Genomic DNA, 16,682 nt, shown 5'->3' on the forward strand with positions numbered 1-16,682 from the left:
TTTAATGCCTGTACCAATTTACATTCTCACCAACAGTGCAATAATCGTTTTCTCTATATTCTCTCCAACATTTATATTCTTTCCTCTTCTTCATAATAGCCATGCTAACAAGTATGAAGTCAATTTGCATTTACTTGATGATTAGTGATGTTGAGAATTTTTCATACACCTATTGGACATTTTTGTGTTTTCTTTTGATAAATATCTATCCAGGTATTTTGCCCATTTTTAATTTTTTTGGCTATTTTTGTTTGACTACCTTGTATATTTTATATATTAACTCCTTATCAGATGTATGGTTGGCAAATATTTTCTCCCATATTTTAACTTCCTTATGTTCATTGTTTCCTTTGCTTTGCAAAAGGCCTATTGGTTTGATGCAGTCCCATTTGTTTCTTTTGTATTTGTTGCCTATGCTTTTGGGGTCACATTCAAAAAATTATTGTCCAGATCAAGTCATGAAGGTTTTCCCCTATGTTTACTTCTAGTTAGTCTTAGAGTTTCTAGTCTTACATTTCAGTCTTCAATCCATTTTAATTTGAGTTTTTTGCGGGACATAAGACAAGGGTCCCATTTCATTCTCCTGCATGTGAATATCCAATTTTCCCAGTACCATATATTGAAAATACTATCTTTTCCCCATTGTATGTTCTTCACAATCTTGGCAATGATCAATTGACTGTAAGTGCTTGGATTGATTTCTGGGCTCTCTGTTTTCTATTAAAGTGATGTATCACATTTATTGATTTACATATGTTGAAACAGCCTTGCATTCCAAGGATAAATTCTACTTAATCATGGTGAATGTCTGTTTTTATGCCAGTAATATGTTGTTTTGATTACTGTAGCTTTGTAGTATATTTTGAAGTCAGCAATATAATGCATCCAATTCTGTTCTTTTTGCTCAAGATTGCTTTGGTTACTTGGGATTTTTTTAGTGCCAAGTGAATTTTAGATTTTTTTTCTATTTCTGTGAAAAATGTGATTGGAGATTTGATAGAGATTGCATTGAATCTGCAGATCACTTTGGGTACTATGAACATTTTAACAATATTAATATTTTCCAATCTGTGAACACAGTATATCTTTCTATTTATTTTTTTCTTTCATCAATGATTTATAGTTTTCAATGTATATATGTTTTACCTACTTTGTTAAATTTATTTCTAAGGGCTTTTTAATGCCATTGGAAATGGAAATAATATCGTGGTTTCTTTTTTGATAATTCATTGTTAGCATATAAAAACAAAATGGATTTTTGTATGTGTATCCTGCAACTTTACTGAATTCCTTTTTTTACTTATAACAGTTTTTTTTATGGAGTCTTTATCTGTATAAGATTATGGCACAAACAACAAAGTCAATTTTATTTCTTTTCTTATTTGGATGGCTGTAGTTGCTTTTCTTGCCTAGTTGCTCTGGGTAAGACTTCTACTACTATATTGAATAGAAGTGGTGACAGTGGGCATCCTTGTCTTGATCTCAGAGCAAATATATACAGCTTTTCACTATTGAGTATAATGTTAGTTGTGGGCATGTCATATATAAACTTTATTATGTTAAGGCAATTTCCTTCTTTTTATTGTTTATTGAGATTTTTTACATGAAATTGTGCTGGATTTTGTCAAATACATCTTTTGCATAAATGAGATGATTATATAATTTATTTATTCTTAATTCTATTAATATGGTGTATCACATTTACAGATTTGTGTATATTGAAGCAGTCTTGCGTCCGAGGGGTAAATCTGACTTGACCAAGCTGTATAATCTTTTGAACGTGCTATTAAACTTAATTTGCTAGCATTTCATCGAAATTGTTTGCATTTATGTTCATTAGAGATATTGGATTGTACTTTTCTTTCTTAGAGTGTCTTTGTCTGGCTTTGGTATCAGGATAATATTTGCCTTCTAAAATGATTTTGGAAAATTAGTTCCCTCCTGTCAATGTTTTTGGGAAGAGTTTAGGGATTAACTTTAGTTTTTCTTTAATGGTTTTATAAAACTGAATCCATGAAGCCATCTGGTCCTGAGCTTTTCCTTGATAGTAGAGTTTTTATTACATATTCAATTTCCTTACTGATTATTGGTCTGTTCATATTTTCTATTTCTTCATGATTCAGTCTTCATAGGTTATATATGTCCAGGAATTTATTCATTTCTTCTAGTTTATGCAATTTGCTGGTATGCAACTGTTCATAATAGTCTCATAATTTTTCTATTTCTGTGATATCATTGGTAATGTCTCTGCTTTCATGTATAATTTTATTTATTTGAGACTTCTCTCTTTTTTCTTTCTTTATTATACTTTAAGTTCTGGGATACATGTGCAGAATGTGCAGGTTTGGTACATAGGTATACACGTGCCATGGTGGTTTGCTGCACCCATCAACTTGTAATCTACATTAGGTATTTCTCCTAATGCTATACCTCTCCTTGCTCCCTACCTCCCAACAGGCCCCGGGTGTGTGATGTTCCCCTCCCTGTGCCCGTATGTTCTCATTGTTTGACTTCCACTTATGAGCAAGAACATGTTCTATTCCTGTGTTAGTTTGCTGAGAATGATGTTTTCCAGCTTTATCCATGTCCCTGCAAAGGATGTGAACTCATCCTTTTTTATGGTGGCATAGTATTCCATGGTGTATATGGGTCACATTTTCTTTATCCATTCTACCATTGATGGACATTTGGGTTGGTTCCGGTCTTTGCTATAGTGAATAGTGTCACAGTAAACATATGTGTGCATGTGTCTTTATAGTAGAATGATTTATAATCCTTTGGGTATAAACCCAGTAATGGGATTGCTGGGTCAAATGTATTTCTAGTTTTAGATCCTTGAAGAATCGCCACACTGTCTTCCACAATGGTTGAACTAATTTGCACTCCCACCAACAGTGTAAAAGTGTTCCTATTTCTCCACATCCTCTCCAGCATCTGTTGTTTCCTGACATTTTAATGATTGCCATTCTAACTGGTGTCAGATGGTATCTCATTGTCGTTTTGATTTGCATTTCTCTAATGACCAGTGATGATGAGCTATTTTTCATATGTTTGTTGTCTACATAAATATCTTCTTTTGAAAAGTGTCCATTCATATTCTTTGTCCACTTTTTGATGGGGTTGTTTGTTGTTTTTCTTGTAAATTTGTTTAAGTTCCTTGTAGATTCTGGATATTAGCTCTTTGTCAGATGTATAGATGGCAAAAATTTTCTCCCATTCTGTAGGTTGCCTGTTCACTCGGATGATAGTTTCTTTTGCTGTGCAGAAGCTCTTTAGTTTAATTAGATCCCATTTGTCAATTTTGGCTTTTGTTGCAATTGCTTTTGGTATTTTAGTCATGAAATCTTTGCCCGTGCCTATGTGCTGAATGTCATTGCCTAGATTTTCTTCTAGGGTTTTTATGGTTTTTGGTCTTACATTTAAATCTTTAACCAATCTTGAGTTAATTTTTGTATAAGATATAAGGAAGGCGTCCAGTTTCAGTTTTCTGCACATGGCTAGCCAGTTTTCCCAACATCATTTATTAAATAGGGGGTTCTTTCCTCATTGCTTGTTTTTGTCAGGTTTGTCAAAGATCAAATGTTTGTAGATATGTGGTATTATTTCTGAGGCCTCTGTTCTGTTCCATTCATCTATATATCTGTTCTGGTACGAGTACCATTGCTGTTTTGGTTACTGTAGCCTTGTAATATAGTTTGAAGTCGAAGTCAGGTAGTGTGATGCCTCCGGCTTCGTTATTTTTGCTTAGGATTGTCTTGTCTATATAGGCTCTTGTTTTGTTCCATATGAAATTTAGAGTAGTTTTTTCTAATTCTGTGAAGAAAGTCAATGGTAGCTTGTTGAGACTAGCATTGAATCTATAAATTACTTAGGGCAGTATGGCCATTTTCACAATATTGATTCTTCCTATCCATCAGCATGGTATGTTTTTCCATTTGTTTGAGTCCTCTCTTATTTCCTTTAGCAGTGGTTTGTAGTTCCCCAAAAGAGTTCCTTCGCATCCCTTGTAAGTTGTATTCTTAGGCATTTTATTCTCCTTGTAGCAACTGTGAATGGATGTTCGCTCATGATTTGCCTCTCTGTTTGTCTGTTACTGGTGTATTGAAATACTTGTAATTTTTTCACATTGATTTTGTATCCTGAGACTTTGCTTAAGTTGTTTATTAGCTTATGGAGTTTTGGGCTGAGATAATGGGGTTTCTAAATATACAATTATGTCCTCTGCAAACAGATAATTTGGCTTCCTTTCTTCCTGTTTGAATACACTGTATTTCTTTCTCTTGCCTGATTGCCCTGGCCAGAACTTCCAATACTATGTTGAACAGGAGTGGTGAGAGATAGCATTCTTGTCTTGTGCCAGTTTTCAAAGGGAATGCTTCCAAGTTTTGGCCATTCAGTATGATATTGGCTGTGGATTTGTCACAAATAGCTCTTATTATTTTGAGATACATTCCATCAATACATAGTTTATTGAGAGCTTTTATCATGAAGGGGTGTTAAATTTCATTGCAGGCCTTTTCTCCATCTATTGAGATAACCATGTGGTTTTTGTCGCTGGTTCTGTTTATGTGATGGATTAAGTTTATTGATTTGCATATGTTGAAGCAGCCTTGTATTCCAGGGATGAAGCTGACTTGATCGTGGTGGATAAACTTTTTAAAGTGCTGTGGGATTCACTTTGCCAGTATTTTATTGAGGATTTTTGCATCAATGTGCATCAGGGATATTGGCCTGAAATTTTCTTTTTTTATTGTTTCCCTGCCAGGTTTTGGTATCAGTGTGATGCTGGCCTCATAAAATGAGTTAGGGAGGAGTCCCTCTTTTTCTATTGTTTTGAATATTTACAGAAGAAATGGTACCAGATCCTCTTTGTACCTCTGGTAGAATTAGGCTGTGAATCCATTTGGTCCTGGGCTTTTTTTTTTGGTTGGCAGGCTATTAATTATTGCCTCATTTTCAGGACTTGTTATTAGTCTCTTCAGGGATTCGACTTCTTCCTTGTTTAGAATTGGGAGGGTGTGTGTGTCCAGGAATTTATCCATTTCTTCTTGATTTTCTTTTTTTTTTTTTTTTTTTTTTTTTTGAGACGGAGTCTCGCTCTGTCGCCCAGGCTGGAGTGCAGTGGCCGGATCTCAGCTCACTGCAAGCTCCGCCTCCCGGGTTCGGGCCATTCTCCTGTCTCAGCCTCCTGAGTAGCTGGGACTACAGGTGCCCGCCACCTCGCCCAGCTAGTTTTTTGTATTTTTTAGTAGAGACGGGGTTTCACCGTGTTAGCCAGGATGGTCTCGATCTCCTGACCTCGTGATCCGCCCGTCTCGGCCTCCCAAAGTGCTGGGATTACAGGCTTGAGCCACTGCGCCCGGCCTTGATTTTCTAGTTTTCTTGCCTAGAGGTATCTATAGTATTTTCTGATGGTAGTTTGTATTTCTGTGGGATCAGTAGTGATATCTCATTTATCATTTTTTACTGTGTCTATTTGATTCTTCTCTCTTTTCTTCTTTATTAGTCTGGCTAGCAATCTATCAATTTTGTCAATCTTCTAAAAAAATCAGCTGCTGGATTCATTGATTTTTAGAAGGGTTTTTTATGTCTTTATTTCCTTCAGTTCTGCTCTGATCTTGGTTATTTCTTGTATTCTGTTAGCTTTTGAATCTGTCTGCTCTTGGTTCTCTAGTTGTTTTAATTGTGATGTTAGGATGTTGGTTTTAGATCTTTCCTGCTTTCTCCTGTGGGATTTAGTGCTATAAACTTCCCTCTAAACACTGCTTTATCTGTGTCCCACAGATTCTGGTACATTGTGTCTTTGTTCTCATTGGTTTTAAACAACTTATATTTCTGCTTTAATTTCATTATTTACCCAGTAATCCCTCAGGTAGGCAGGTTGTTCAGTTTCCATGTCGTTGTGCAGATTTGAGTGAGTTTCTTAATCCTGAGTTCTAATTTGATTGCACTATCCTCTGAGAGAATTTTGTTATGATTTACATTCTTTCACATTTGCTGAGGAGTATTTTACTTCCAATTTTGTGGTCAGTTTTAGAATAAGTGCTATGTGTGCTGAGAAGAATGTATATTGTGTTGATTTGGAGTGGAGAGTTCTGTAGATGTCTATTAGGTCCACTTAGTCCAGAGCTCAGTTCAAGTCCTGAATATCCTTGTTAATTTTCTGTCTTGTTGATTTGTCTAATATTGACAGTGGGGTGTTAAAGTCTCCCAGTATGATTGTGTGGGAGTCTAAGTCTCTTTGTAGGTCTTTATTAATCTGGGTGCTCCTGTATTGGATGCATATATATTTAAGATCATTAGCTCTTCTTGTTGGATTGATCCCTTTACCATTATGCAATGCCATTCTTTGTGTTTTTTATCTTTGTTGGTTTAAAATCTGTTTTATCAGAGACTAGGATTGCAACCTCTGCTGTTTTCTTTTTTTTGTTTTTGCTTTTTTGTTTGTTTTTTTTTTTTTTTGCTTTCAGTTTGCTTGGTAAATATTCCTCCGTTCCATTGTTTTGAGACATTGTGTGTCTTTGCACATGAAATGGATCTCATGAATACAGCACATCAATGGGTCTTGACTGTATTTAATTTGCCATTCGGTGTCTTTTAATTGGGGCATTTAGCCCATTTACATTTAAGGTTAATATTGTTATGTGTGAATCTGATCCTGCCATTATGATGCTAGCTGGTAATTTTGCCCATTAGTTGATGCAGTTTCTTCATAGTGTCAATGGTCTTTACATTTTGGTATGTTTTTGCAGAGGCTGGTACTGTTTTTTCCTTTTCATATTTAGTGCTTCTTTCAGGAACTCTTGTAAGACAGGCCTGGTGGTGACAAAATCCCTCAGCATTTGCTTGTCTGTAAAGGATTTTATTTGTGCTTAACTTATAAAGCTTACTTTGGCTGGATATGAAACTTTGGGTTGAAAATTCTTTTCTTTAAGAATGTTGAATGTTGGCACCCACTCTCTTCTGGCTTGTAGGGTTTCTGCAGAAAGATCTACTGCTAATCTGATGGATTTCCCTTTGTGGGTAACAGTACCTTTCTCTCTGGATGCCCTTAACATTTTTTGCTTCATTTCAACCTTGGCAAATCTGATGATTATGTGTCTTATGGCTGCTCTTCTTGAGGTATAGCTTTGTGGTGTTCTCTGTATTTCCTGAATTTGAATGTTGGCTTGTTCCACTAGTTTGGGGAAGTTCTCCTGGATAATATCCTGAAGTGTGTTTTCCAACTTGGTTCCATTCTCCCTATCAATTTCAGGTAAACCAATCAAATGTAGGTTTGGTCTTTTCACATAGTCCCATATTTCTTGGAGGCTTTGCTCATTCCTTTTCTTTCTTTTTTCTCTAATCTTGTCTTCACACTTTATTTCATTAAGTTGATCTTCAATCTTTGATATCCTTTCTTCTACTTGATCAGTTCGGCTACTGATACTTATGTATGTTTCACAAAGTTCTCGTGCTGTGTTTTTCAGTTCTATCAGTTCATTTATATTCTTCTCTAAACTGCTTATTCTAGTTAGCAGTTCCTGTAACCTTTTATCAAAGTTCTTAGCTTCCTTGTGTTGGAATAGAACATGTTCCTTTAGCTCAGAGGTGTTTGTTATTACCGACCTTCTGAAACCTACTTCTGTCAATTTGTCAAACGCATTCTCAGTCCAGTTTTGTTCCCTGGCTAGCGAGGAGTTGTGATCCTTTGGAGGAGAAGAGGCGTTCTGGTTTTTGGAAATTTTAGTCTTTTTGCACTGGTTTTTAATCATCTTCTTGGATTTACGTACCTTTGGTCTTTGATGTTGGCGACCTTCAGATGTGGTTTTTGCGTGGTAGTCCCTTTTGTTGATGTTGATGCTATTGCTTTCTGTTTGTTGGTTTTCCTTCTAGCAGTCAGGCTCCTCTGCTGCAGGTCTGCTGGAGTTTGCTGGAGGTCCACTGCAGACTCTGTTTTCCTGGGTATCACCACCAAAGGCTGCAGAACAGCAAAGATTACTGCCTCCTCCTTCCTCTGGAAGCTTCATCCCAAAGGGGCACCTACCAGATGCCAGCCAGAGCTCTCTTGTATGAGGTGTCTGTCAAGCCCTTCTGGGAGGTGTCTCCTTGTCAGGAGGCACAGGGGTCAGGGACACACTTGAGGAGGCTGTCTGTCCCTTAGCAGAGCTCGAGTGCTGTGCTGGGAGATCTTCTGCTCTCTTCAGAGTGGGCAGGTAGGAAAGTTTAAGTTTGCTGAAGCTGTGCCCACAACAACCCCTTTCCCCAGGTGCTCTGTCCCAGGGAGATGGGAGTTTTATCTATAAACCCCTGACTGGGGCTGCTGGCTTTCTTTCAGAGTTATCCTGCCCAGAGAGGAGAAATCTAGAGAGGCAATTTTGCTACAGTCGCTTTGTGGCACTGTGGTGGGCTCCACCAAGTCTAGACTTCCCAGGGCTTTCTTTACACTGTGAGGGGAAAACTGCCTACTCAAGCCTCAGTAATGGCAGACGCCGCTCCCCACACTACGCTTGAGCTTCCTAGGTTGACCTCAGAATGCTGTGCTGCCAGCGAGAATTTCAAGCCAGTGGATCTTAGCTTACTGGGCTTCGTCCGGGTGGGTAGGCTGAGCAAGACCACGCGGCTCCCTGGCTTCAGCCCCCTTTCCAAGGGAGTGAACTATTCTGTCTCATTGGTGTTCCAGGAGCCACTGGGGTACAAAAGAAAACTCCTGCCTCTAGCTTGGTGTCTGCCCAAATGACCGCCCAGTTTTGGGCTTGAAATTCAGGCCCCCAGTGTTGTAGGCACCCGAGGGAATTTCCTGGTCTGCAGGTTCCAAAGACAGTGGGAAAAGCATAGTATCTGGGCCAGATACCACTGTCCCTCACAGCACAGTCCCTCATGGCTTACCTTGGCTAGGGGAGGGAGTTCCCCAATCCCTTGCACTTCCTGGGTAAGGCAACTCCCCAACTCTGATTCTGCTCACCCTCCGTGGGCTGCACGCACTGTCTAACGAATCCCAGTGAGATGAGCTGGGTACCTCCGTTGGAAATGCAGAAATCATTCGTCTTCTGTGTAGGTCTTGTTGGGAGCTGCAGACCAGAGCTGTTCCTATTCAGCCTTCTTGACTTTTCTCCCTCTTTTTTCTTAATCTAACCATAGTTCTTCCATTTTGTTTATCTTTGTTCATTTTGACTCCTTCGCTAAAATCAAAAAAGAAAGGAATATAAGTTACTTTTCTGCTTTACTTGCTAGGAATGCTTCATCAAATTACAGAGCTTCAGGGACTGGCACATGAAAGTTAATGAAATTGGATTGGTCTTGTGAGTCCTTATACTCCTAAGAAACAGATCTTTCTCCCTGTCACCATCAGTTCTTCTAGTCCTCTGAAATTCATTGGCAGATTTAGCTTCAATTTCTTTATCTTTTTGTAAAACGTTTTCCCACTTTAACCAAAGGGAAAATATGTATTAGTAATTCATGCATTTATTCATTTTAAAAGTAATTCTTTTAATGAAAGTAGTACACATTGTTGAGAATATGAATGTGAGCACTGGTTTCAAGGTGCTTTTACATTAAGAATGAAAAAAGAAGATAAGGATTTGCACAACTGCAGAAACTTGATATCTCAGGCTATTTTTAGTTAGAATAAAATGTCCTGAAACAGTGCCTCTCAAACTTTAGTGTGAAGGTTAGTAAGCACTGAATCTGATTTATTAGGTTTGGCACAGGGCCTGAGACTTTCCAGTTTTGGTAAGCCGGTCAAAGTGACACAGTTTGAGTAACAAGGGCCTAGGTAATTTCAACTGAACAGATCTTTTTGTTACATGACTTAAGCAAAAATCATTTAAAATAATATAAAACAAGTAAAACACAAGTTAGGATGAAGTGCACACTATGTGTAAAAAATAAATAAATATTAATTTATATTTAATTTTATTACCATCATTTTCCCTTTTATTTTGCTTTTCAATTAGTTCCCTCAACTCGAATCAAGGATTCATAGTTTTGCCTACTCCCATGTGTCTGTCAGAAGATTATTAAAGTGACACAGTTTGATTGTTTCAGTATTAATCTTTTTCTTAAAGAATGTGTCTTGTATATTTTGTTTAAAGTCTAAAACACATAGATATACATATGTTCTGATATATCTTAAATGCTTGACATTTATTTAAAAAAGAACTTTAGGTCATTTTGTGTAAACATAAATTTTTGAAATTAGGCTTTCTTTAGGTTATTTTAGCATTCATATTTAACTTCTAAGAATAAACTGAAATTACCACCCCACCCAAAAATCTATTGCATTAATGATCAGGTGGCTTATGAGCTTACGAAGTTTAATTTGCGTCACTATTGTACTAGCTACACTCAATATCAACCAGGCAGCAAATGTTTACTAATCTTTTACCTCTAGTAATTCTACTCATGATAGCCCATCAAGGTGGTAAGTATATGAAATGTAGGTACACAGTAATAAAGTTTTAAATACAGATACTCAAAAAGTTCACTTTGGAAAACTAGCCATTAATTTTAGAAAGAGATTTGTAATCTATGGTTTTCTTTATTTTCTTTGGTTGGCACAAAGGTCAGAGCTACAGTTTTAGTGCAAGTGTAATTGCCTTAGTTCATTCAGATATTCAAGCATAGATACCTTTTTAAAAATCATTGAGATACGATAAATACTCAAGTATAGCCCCTTGATCTTCTAGCTTTTATTGTATAATGTTATCTTCACAGGCTTTAGAATTTTGCTGCAGCTTCAAATAATGAAGAAACTAATAATTTCTTGTTAAAGAAATCTCATGCCCACAATATTTCTGAAGCTTTTCTTTAAGATATAATTTCAAGGTCATTGTGAAGCCCTGTAATAAAGCCAGCCTCATTAATTTATAGTTTCATCTAATTTCTGACCATGCATATTTTCATTCAGCTTATTTATCATATTAATTTTCTTTCTTTAAAAGAAACTGCGAGTGCCAAGTTTTCTATGCCCATGTACAGACATAAAACTGAAAGCACCAAGTGATGAGTATAAGTTAGGTGAGGTTTATAATCTATAGGCACATCTCAAAAGTTTTGGTAAGACATAATCTAGGAAGAATTTATGGGTAAGATGTGAACCATGAGAATTTTCTTAAAAAGGTAATAAAAATGACCAGGGTTTGAGGGATAAGAAGTCAATACACCTCTAATATATCCTATTCTTATTGTTATTCATACTGTTTTATATTTTTTGAACTCTACCTGTTTGAATTGCCTTCCGTCTTTGATTATACAAAAGTTTTGTCTTCTTCAAGGCTAATTAAAGTGTCAGTACTTCCCTTAGGGAACCTGACTGATCCTCTCCAAATCATTCTTTTATTAAAAGTTACAATTAGTATGTTATCATATAATGACTATTACCCAAACATATCATGTGTTATCCTTGTTTTCACAACCAGATTTTATGTCAACTTATTTTCAAAACCTCATTGCAGAGAGCTCAGAAATGGGTACATGGTATATAAAATAATTAAAACAACAACATAATTGAGATAATGTCTAGGATAGCAGTAGAGAGCAGTGATCATAGCCAAATTGCTTAGCTTTGACTTGCAACTTTATTGTGTTTTGGGTGTTACTTTCCTGCTCTGTGATTTAGTTCCCTTATCAGAAATAACGAGAGTAATGCTACCTTTTAGGTTTGTTGTGATGATTAGCAAGCTAATATATACAAGAACTTATGCCAGTTCTGGAAAAAGATAAGTACTCAGTAAACGTTAACTATTATTATTTGATAGAGGCATTTGTGTTAATATTTTCATGGTGTCAATGCTAAAAGTTTACGTCCTGTATGAAGATAGTCAATTACTGGGTAATATCTTTAAGATTCTTAAATATTTATTGCAATTATCTGAATAATATTTTGTTATAAATTATAATTAATAAAATATTTAAATGATACCCTGACATTTTGGTTCATATTTGCTTCATTTCAAAGTAAACTGTATGAATTTTCTCAATTCCTCTTCATTTAAATGATATTAATTTTATTTGGGTTCTACAAACTTCTCTGTCTCTCATATACAGTGGTTAGGGTTGGCTTCTTGCCCTTCGGCATCAGTGGTCTGTTGCCAGATTGCCCTTCCACAATACAAAATACAGCAAATGGTCATACTTAATGAGTCAGTGAACCAGCAGCACTCTTGGGGAGAAGGCAATTATAGACATACACTGTCATCATTCATGAGATAATTAGATGCAACCTGAGTGTAGTCTCAGATACGAGTAACCAAAATACTCATATCTGACCTCACACTTAGATAAGCTCTTGTACCTTTGACTTTAGATTTGCATACCTTCCACAGAGCAACCAAAGCAAAGTATGAAAATAGATGTGGAAACGTACAATCTCTTTGTGCCATGTTAAATACATGAGTAGGATAAGCCGATTATAAACCTAAAACCAAGTAATTGGAAGGAAGCCAAGCAGTTGATGGGATATTACATGCAGAATTTCAGTTATCACTGTATACTTTAATCCAATGCATCTAATTTTGTTTGTTGGTTTGTTTTCCAAACTAGAACTCCTTTAACTGAAGGGAGAATGGGCAATTTTTCACAAATGACTGATTATGAATCAGCTATATGTAATCAGAAAAACACACAATGATACAAAATTGAGAAGAGGTGCTACCCAATACATAATGGACATACTATGCTATATGATTGCTTGAGGAACCCAAATAATTAGTATAAATACACAACAAACTATCTTGTATTTTTCTTCACAAAGTAGATTAAGCAGATGGCGGAACCAAACAAGAGAACAAAGAGAGAAAGAAAGATTGGTGATTAGGGAGCAGTTCTCCCAGGTTATGTGGAAAACATTGTATAATTTAACATAGTACATAGTGGCTTCTGTTTAAATATAGAATATACAGTGAGAGACTATTTTGATAAAATTGGAACATGTAGCTATTACCTATTGTAAGGTAGCTGTATGATCCATTTGCATTAAGACTTTTAAAGAACTCTAATATGTGAGATATATATGTGTATATATATATAAAGTTAAAAAAGTTTAAATTATGACACTATTCCCAGGCAATATTGTGCAGTACAAATTATAAAATCATTGCTTATAGCTGTTGGCATAACTTTACATGTTTTAGCCTAATACTTTACATAGCAGGACTTAATGCAGATATCTGTTGATAATCAAAACTAGCTTAATGAAGTACTGACCAGGCTGAAGAACTGAACACATGTGGCTTTGTAAGGGAAATCAAAGCAGGTTTTTAGTTCCTCAAACTGAGTTCAAATTCTATATTTTCATACTGGTTAACTAACTGAAATTTCACAAGCTGTTATCTTCTCTAAACTAGAGGAATTTCCTTGTCGATGAAAACAAAGAACTAGTCATGTTAAGATGAACAATCTGAAACTTCCATTTTGCACATCCAAATGATCAAAAACCAACAACTTCATATATTTCAAACTTTAGCTTTCTGGAGCATCAGTCATATTTTCAAAGGTTAGTTTTTATTCATTTCAGCATTGTTACATTAATGAAAAACTATCAACAACTCATTTTCTATCAAAGGAAATTAATCAAGTAAATTATGATATCAAACCTATGCCTCAAAATAATTTTAATAAATCTAAAAATATTACTTAACAAAAGAGAAAATTAAGTATATTTTTTCTTACTTTATAATGTTAGATTTGTAATAGTTTTGAAGCCCTTGAATGCCTTCAGAAATTACAAATAAAAGCCATAGATGTTTATTGTTTTCTCCCCATTATCACCTTTCTTTTACTCAGTCTTTTATTTCCCGTTGAATTAAGAGTAATACTACTTTTCCTCATAAATATTTTTAGTACTTTATGTTTTAATCTCAAAAGAGAAACATTACAAAGTAATTCATTTTTTTTCTTTCACTTCTTGGTCTTCTTTCATTTAGTATATTTGCAACATTTAATTTTTAGACCCTTTCACAATATCAAGATAGCTATTGCACCATGTTGGTGGACCAGGTAATATGCTATATATGTGTATCATTTTCTGCAAATGAATATGGCTGTTTATGTTAGAGGAATGTAAAATTCCTCTTAGGCAGTCACATTGGCTTAATGGTTGGAATCCCAAGGAATACATCTTGTCTTTGCATCAGAATCTCCTTCTGATTCTTCTATAAAAATCAAACAGCATGTCATTTTAACTCTTTCATTCCAATTTTTCAAAAAATTATTATTTATTAATCATAGTAGTTACTGTGAAAAAAGTATATTTGACATTCAACATGCAATGTTTTGAGAAAATACAAAATACTATTAATGGATTTAAAGAATCATAAGAATAAGGTATTATTTTTCTATTACTACAGTATGTTTAAGTGTTGGTAATTGGAAATAAATATTAATATATTGCTTGTATTTATTTCCTGATATTTTGTTACAAGGAAGGAAAATAAAGGAAAGTAATATAAATACGGTAGTATATGAATCTATGTGCCAGATGACTGAATTATGCCTTTTCATCTCTTAAGATTTTTCCTACCTTCTAAAATTGAGTGTTCTCTTGTTTAAAATGTCTTGTCTAATACTCGGTAATGAGGTCAGTTAGTTTATAGTGAGTATGTCTTTAGAATTCACAGACATCTTCCCTGATTCATACATCCCAGTTTTCTTATAACTAACATAGATGTTTGTTTTTCATATTTTTCTCTGATTGTACTTGAAAATTTCCAACTATTGTCAGTGAAAGCTCATGTTTGTTGCCTTCTATTTTCCACATAACATTTTTAGTTATAAAATAACTTGGAAGTAAAAGATACATATAAAAATATGCATATATGTGTATGTACAACGTTTTATTATTTGAATTACAATACAAGCATATGAAACAAGATTCACAAACAGATGTTAAAACATTTTAAATATTTTTTTGTTATGTATATTTTTCATGATGAAATAGTTTTCCACAGAGGCATTTAAGTTACAGAGTGATAAAACACTAAATCTGCATCATTTGCAAAATTAAACACTCTTTTTAACTATTAAAGTAAAATTATTTATTAAAGCTTATAATTACTTGCTATTTTATATGAAGCATGTATACATAGTCTATTTTATTTTTCTTCATAATATTTTGATGGAAATCTTTTCCAGATTTTTAGATAGGGCAAAAAGTCTAAATAACATTATAAATTTTCATATCTAATTGACATATATATTTACAAATGAGCACATCATTGTATTATTGTTTTTTCCTTTTAATCAGAGTTCAAAAATTGAATTTCAAAAAAAAGAATGATTATTGGTTTTTAAATTTTGTTTTATAAATTTATAAAATACTTTTTTGTTAAATCTGTTTACTTTGAAATGTTATAAACATATCAAGATATCTATTTATCTCAAAGACTTGTCTGAAGTCAGTGTTAGTTTTAAGTTAATGTGATATGTTATTTACTAACCTAATATTTTTAAGGCTCACATTGGCTTCCTGACATGAACTGAAACAGCACTTACATTCTATTGAGTTATGATGCATTATTTTAAATTCTGACTAAAAGGAGAATAAGTCTGAAAGCTAATATAAAAATAAATAATTATTAGACTCTTAATTCTGCTTGTGTGTGATGTGAATGTACTTTAAGTGCATATCGGATATGTAAGAAATTATAAACAAAAGCATTTCAATAAAAGTAAAGATTCTTGTGAAATTCAGATTTCCAAAGCTGCAGGGAAAAGCAGAACTCGTGGAGAATGCCACCAGTGCCTCCTCGTATTCCAATACACAACAAAAGAGGTAGTTGCCCAGTTTACTTGGTAAAGTTGTATCCATTCTGATTCTTTTAAATGTCTGTGTTTTGATTTTCTCCTCCTTACATATCAGTATCACACTTCACAAAAGAGAAATAGCCATTGAGAGTGTCTCATCCATGTTTAATAAAGGCAGAAACACCATTTAGAGTTTTGCATTCATACGAGAGCTCTCAAACCACACCGATGTGTGTGGGTCTTCATTAATACCCAGGCTACAGATTCTTGCTTTTGGCTCAGTCATTGATCCATAGGACAATACACTGTGGTCATGATGGTAGAGCCATGCTGCATCAGACTTTCAAACACACATAGGAGACTTTATCTGTATTTTGCCAGAGTGGTACCCTGAAGGTAACAAAGCCTTAGATTTTCTGTGAATGTCAATTATTTACACAAACATCAAAGACCATGGTGAACTATTTTATTGATGAGGAAATATTAAAGAATTTGAAGACCACAATGACATAATATGGTTTACATTTTTCAAGTAGACCTCGGGTGCTACATGAATAATATCATGGGAGAGGATGGGGAGTATGAAATTTAGAAGACCAGTGATCAAATGTTTCCCAAGAGAGAAACAACAGGAGGAGACTAGTCTAAATCCCAGGTTGTTTGCTAGCTGACTAGGTTTTTATTTGTTTTAAAAATTGACATTTAGAACATAGAAGTAGGAGCAATTTTGATGGAGTTACTGAGAGAAATTTTGATGTTTTTGTTGTTTTTTAATTCTAGGACATCAAAATTGTATAATAATAATAATATTTTGGGACACTATAGAGAAAACTCAGATGAAGATGAAGATATAAATTTAGACATTGTCATGATTAAAAAGAAAGTTCATAAGTATTCTTTTAAAAATATTCATTTAATTCAAAATAATATAAAAACATTAATCAGTCTTTTATAATACT

Source organism: Macaca nemestrina, chromosome 3 (assembly GCF_043159975.1).
Source record: "Macaca nemestrina isolate mMacNem1 chromosome 3, mMacNem.hap1, whole genome shotgun sequence".
NCBI lineage: Eukaryota > Metazoa > Chordata > Mammalia > Primates > Cercopithecidae > Macaca > Macaca nemestrina.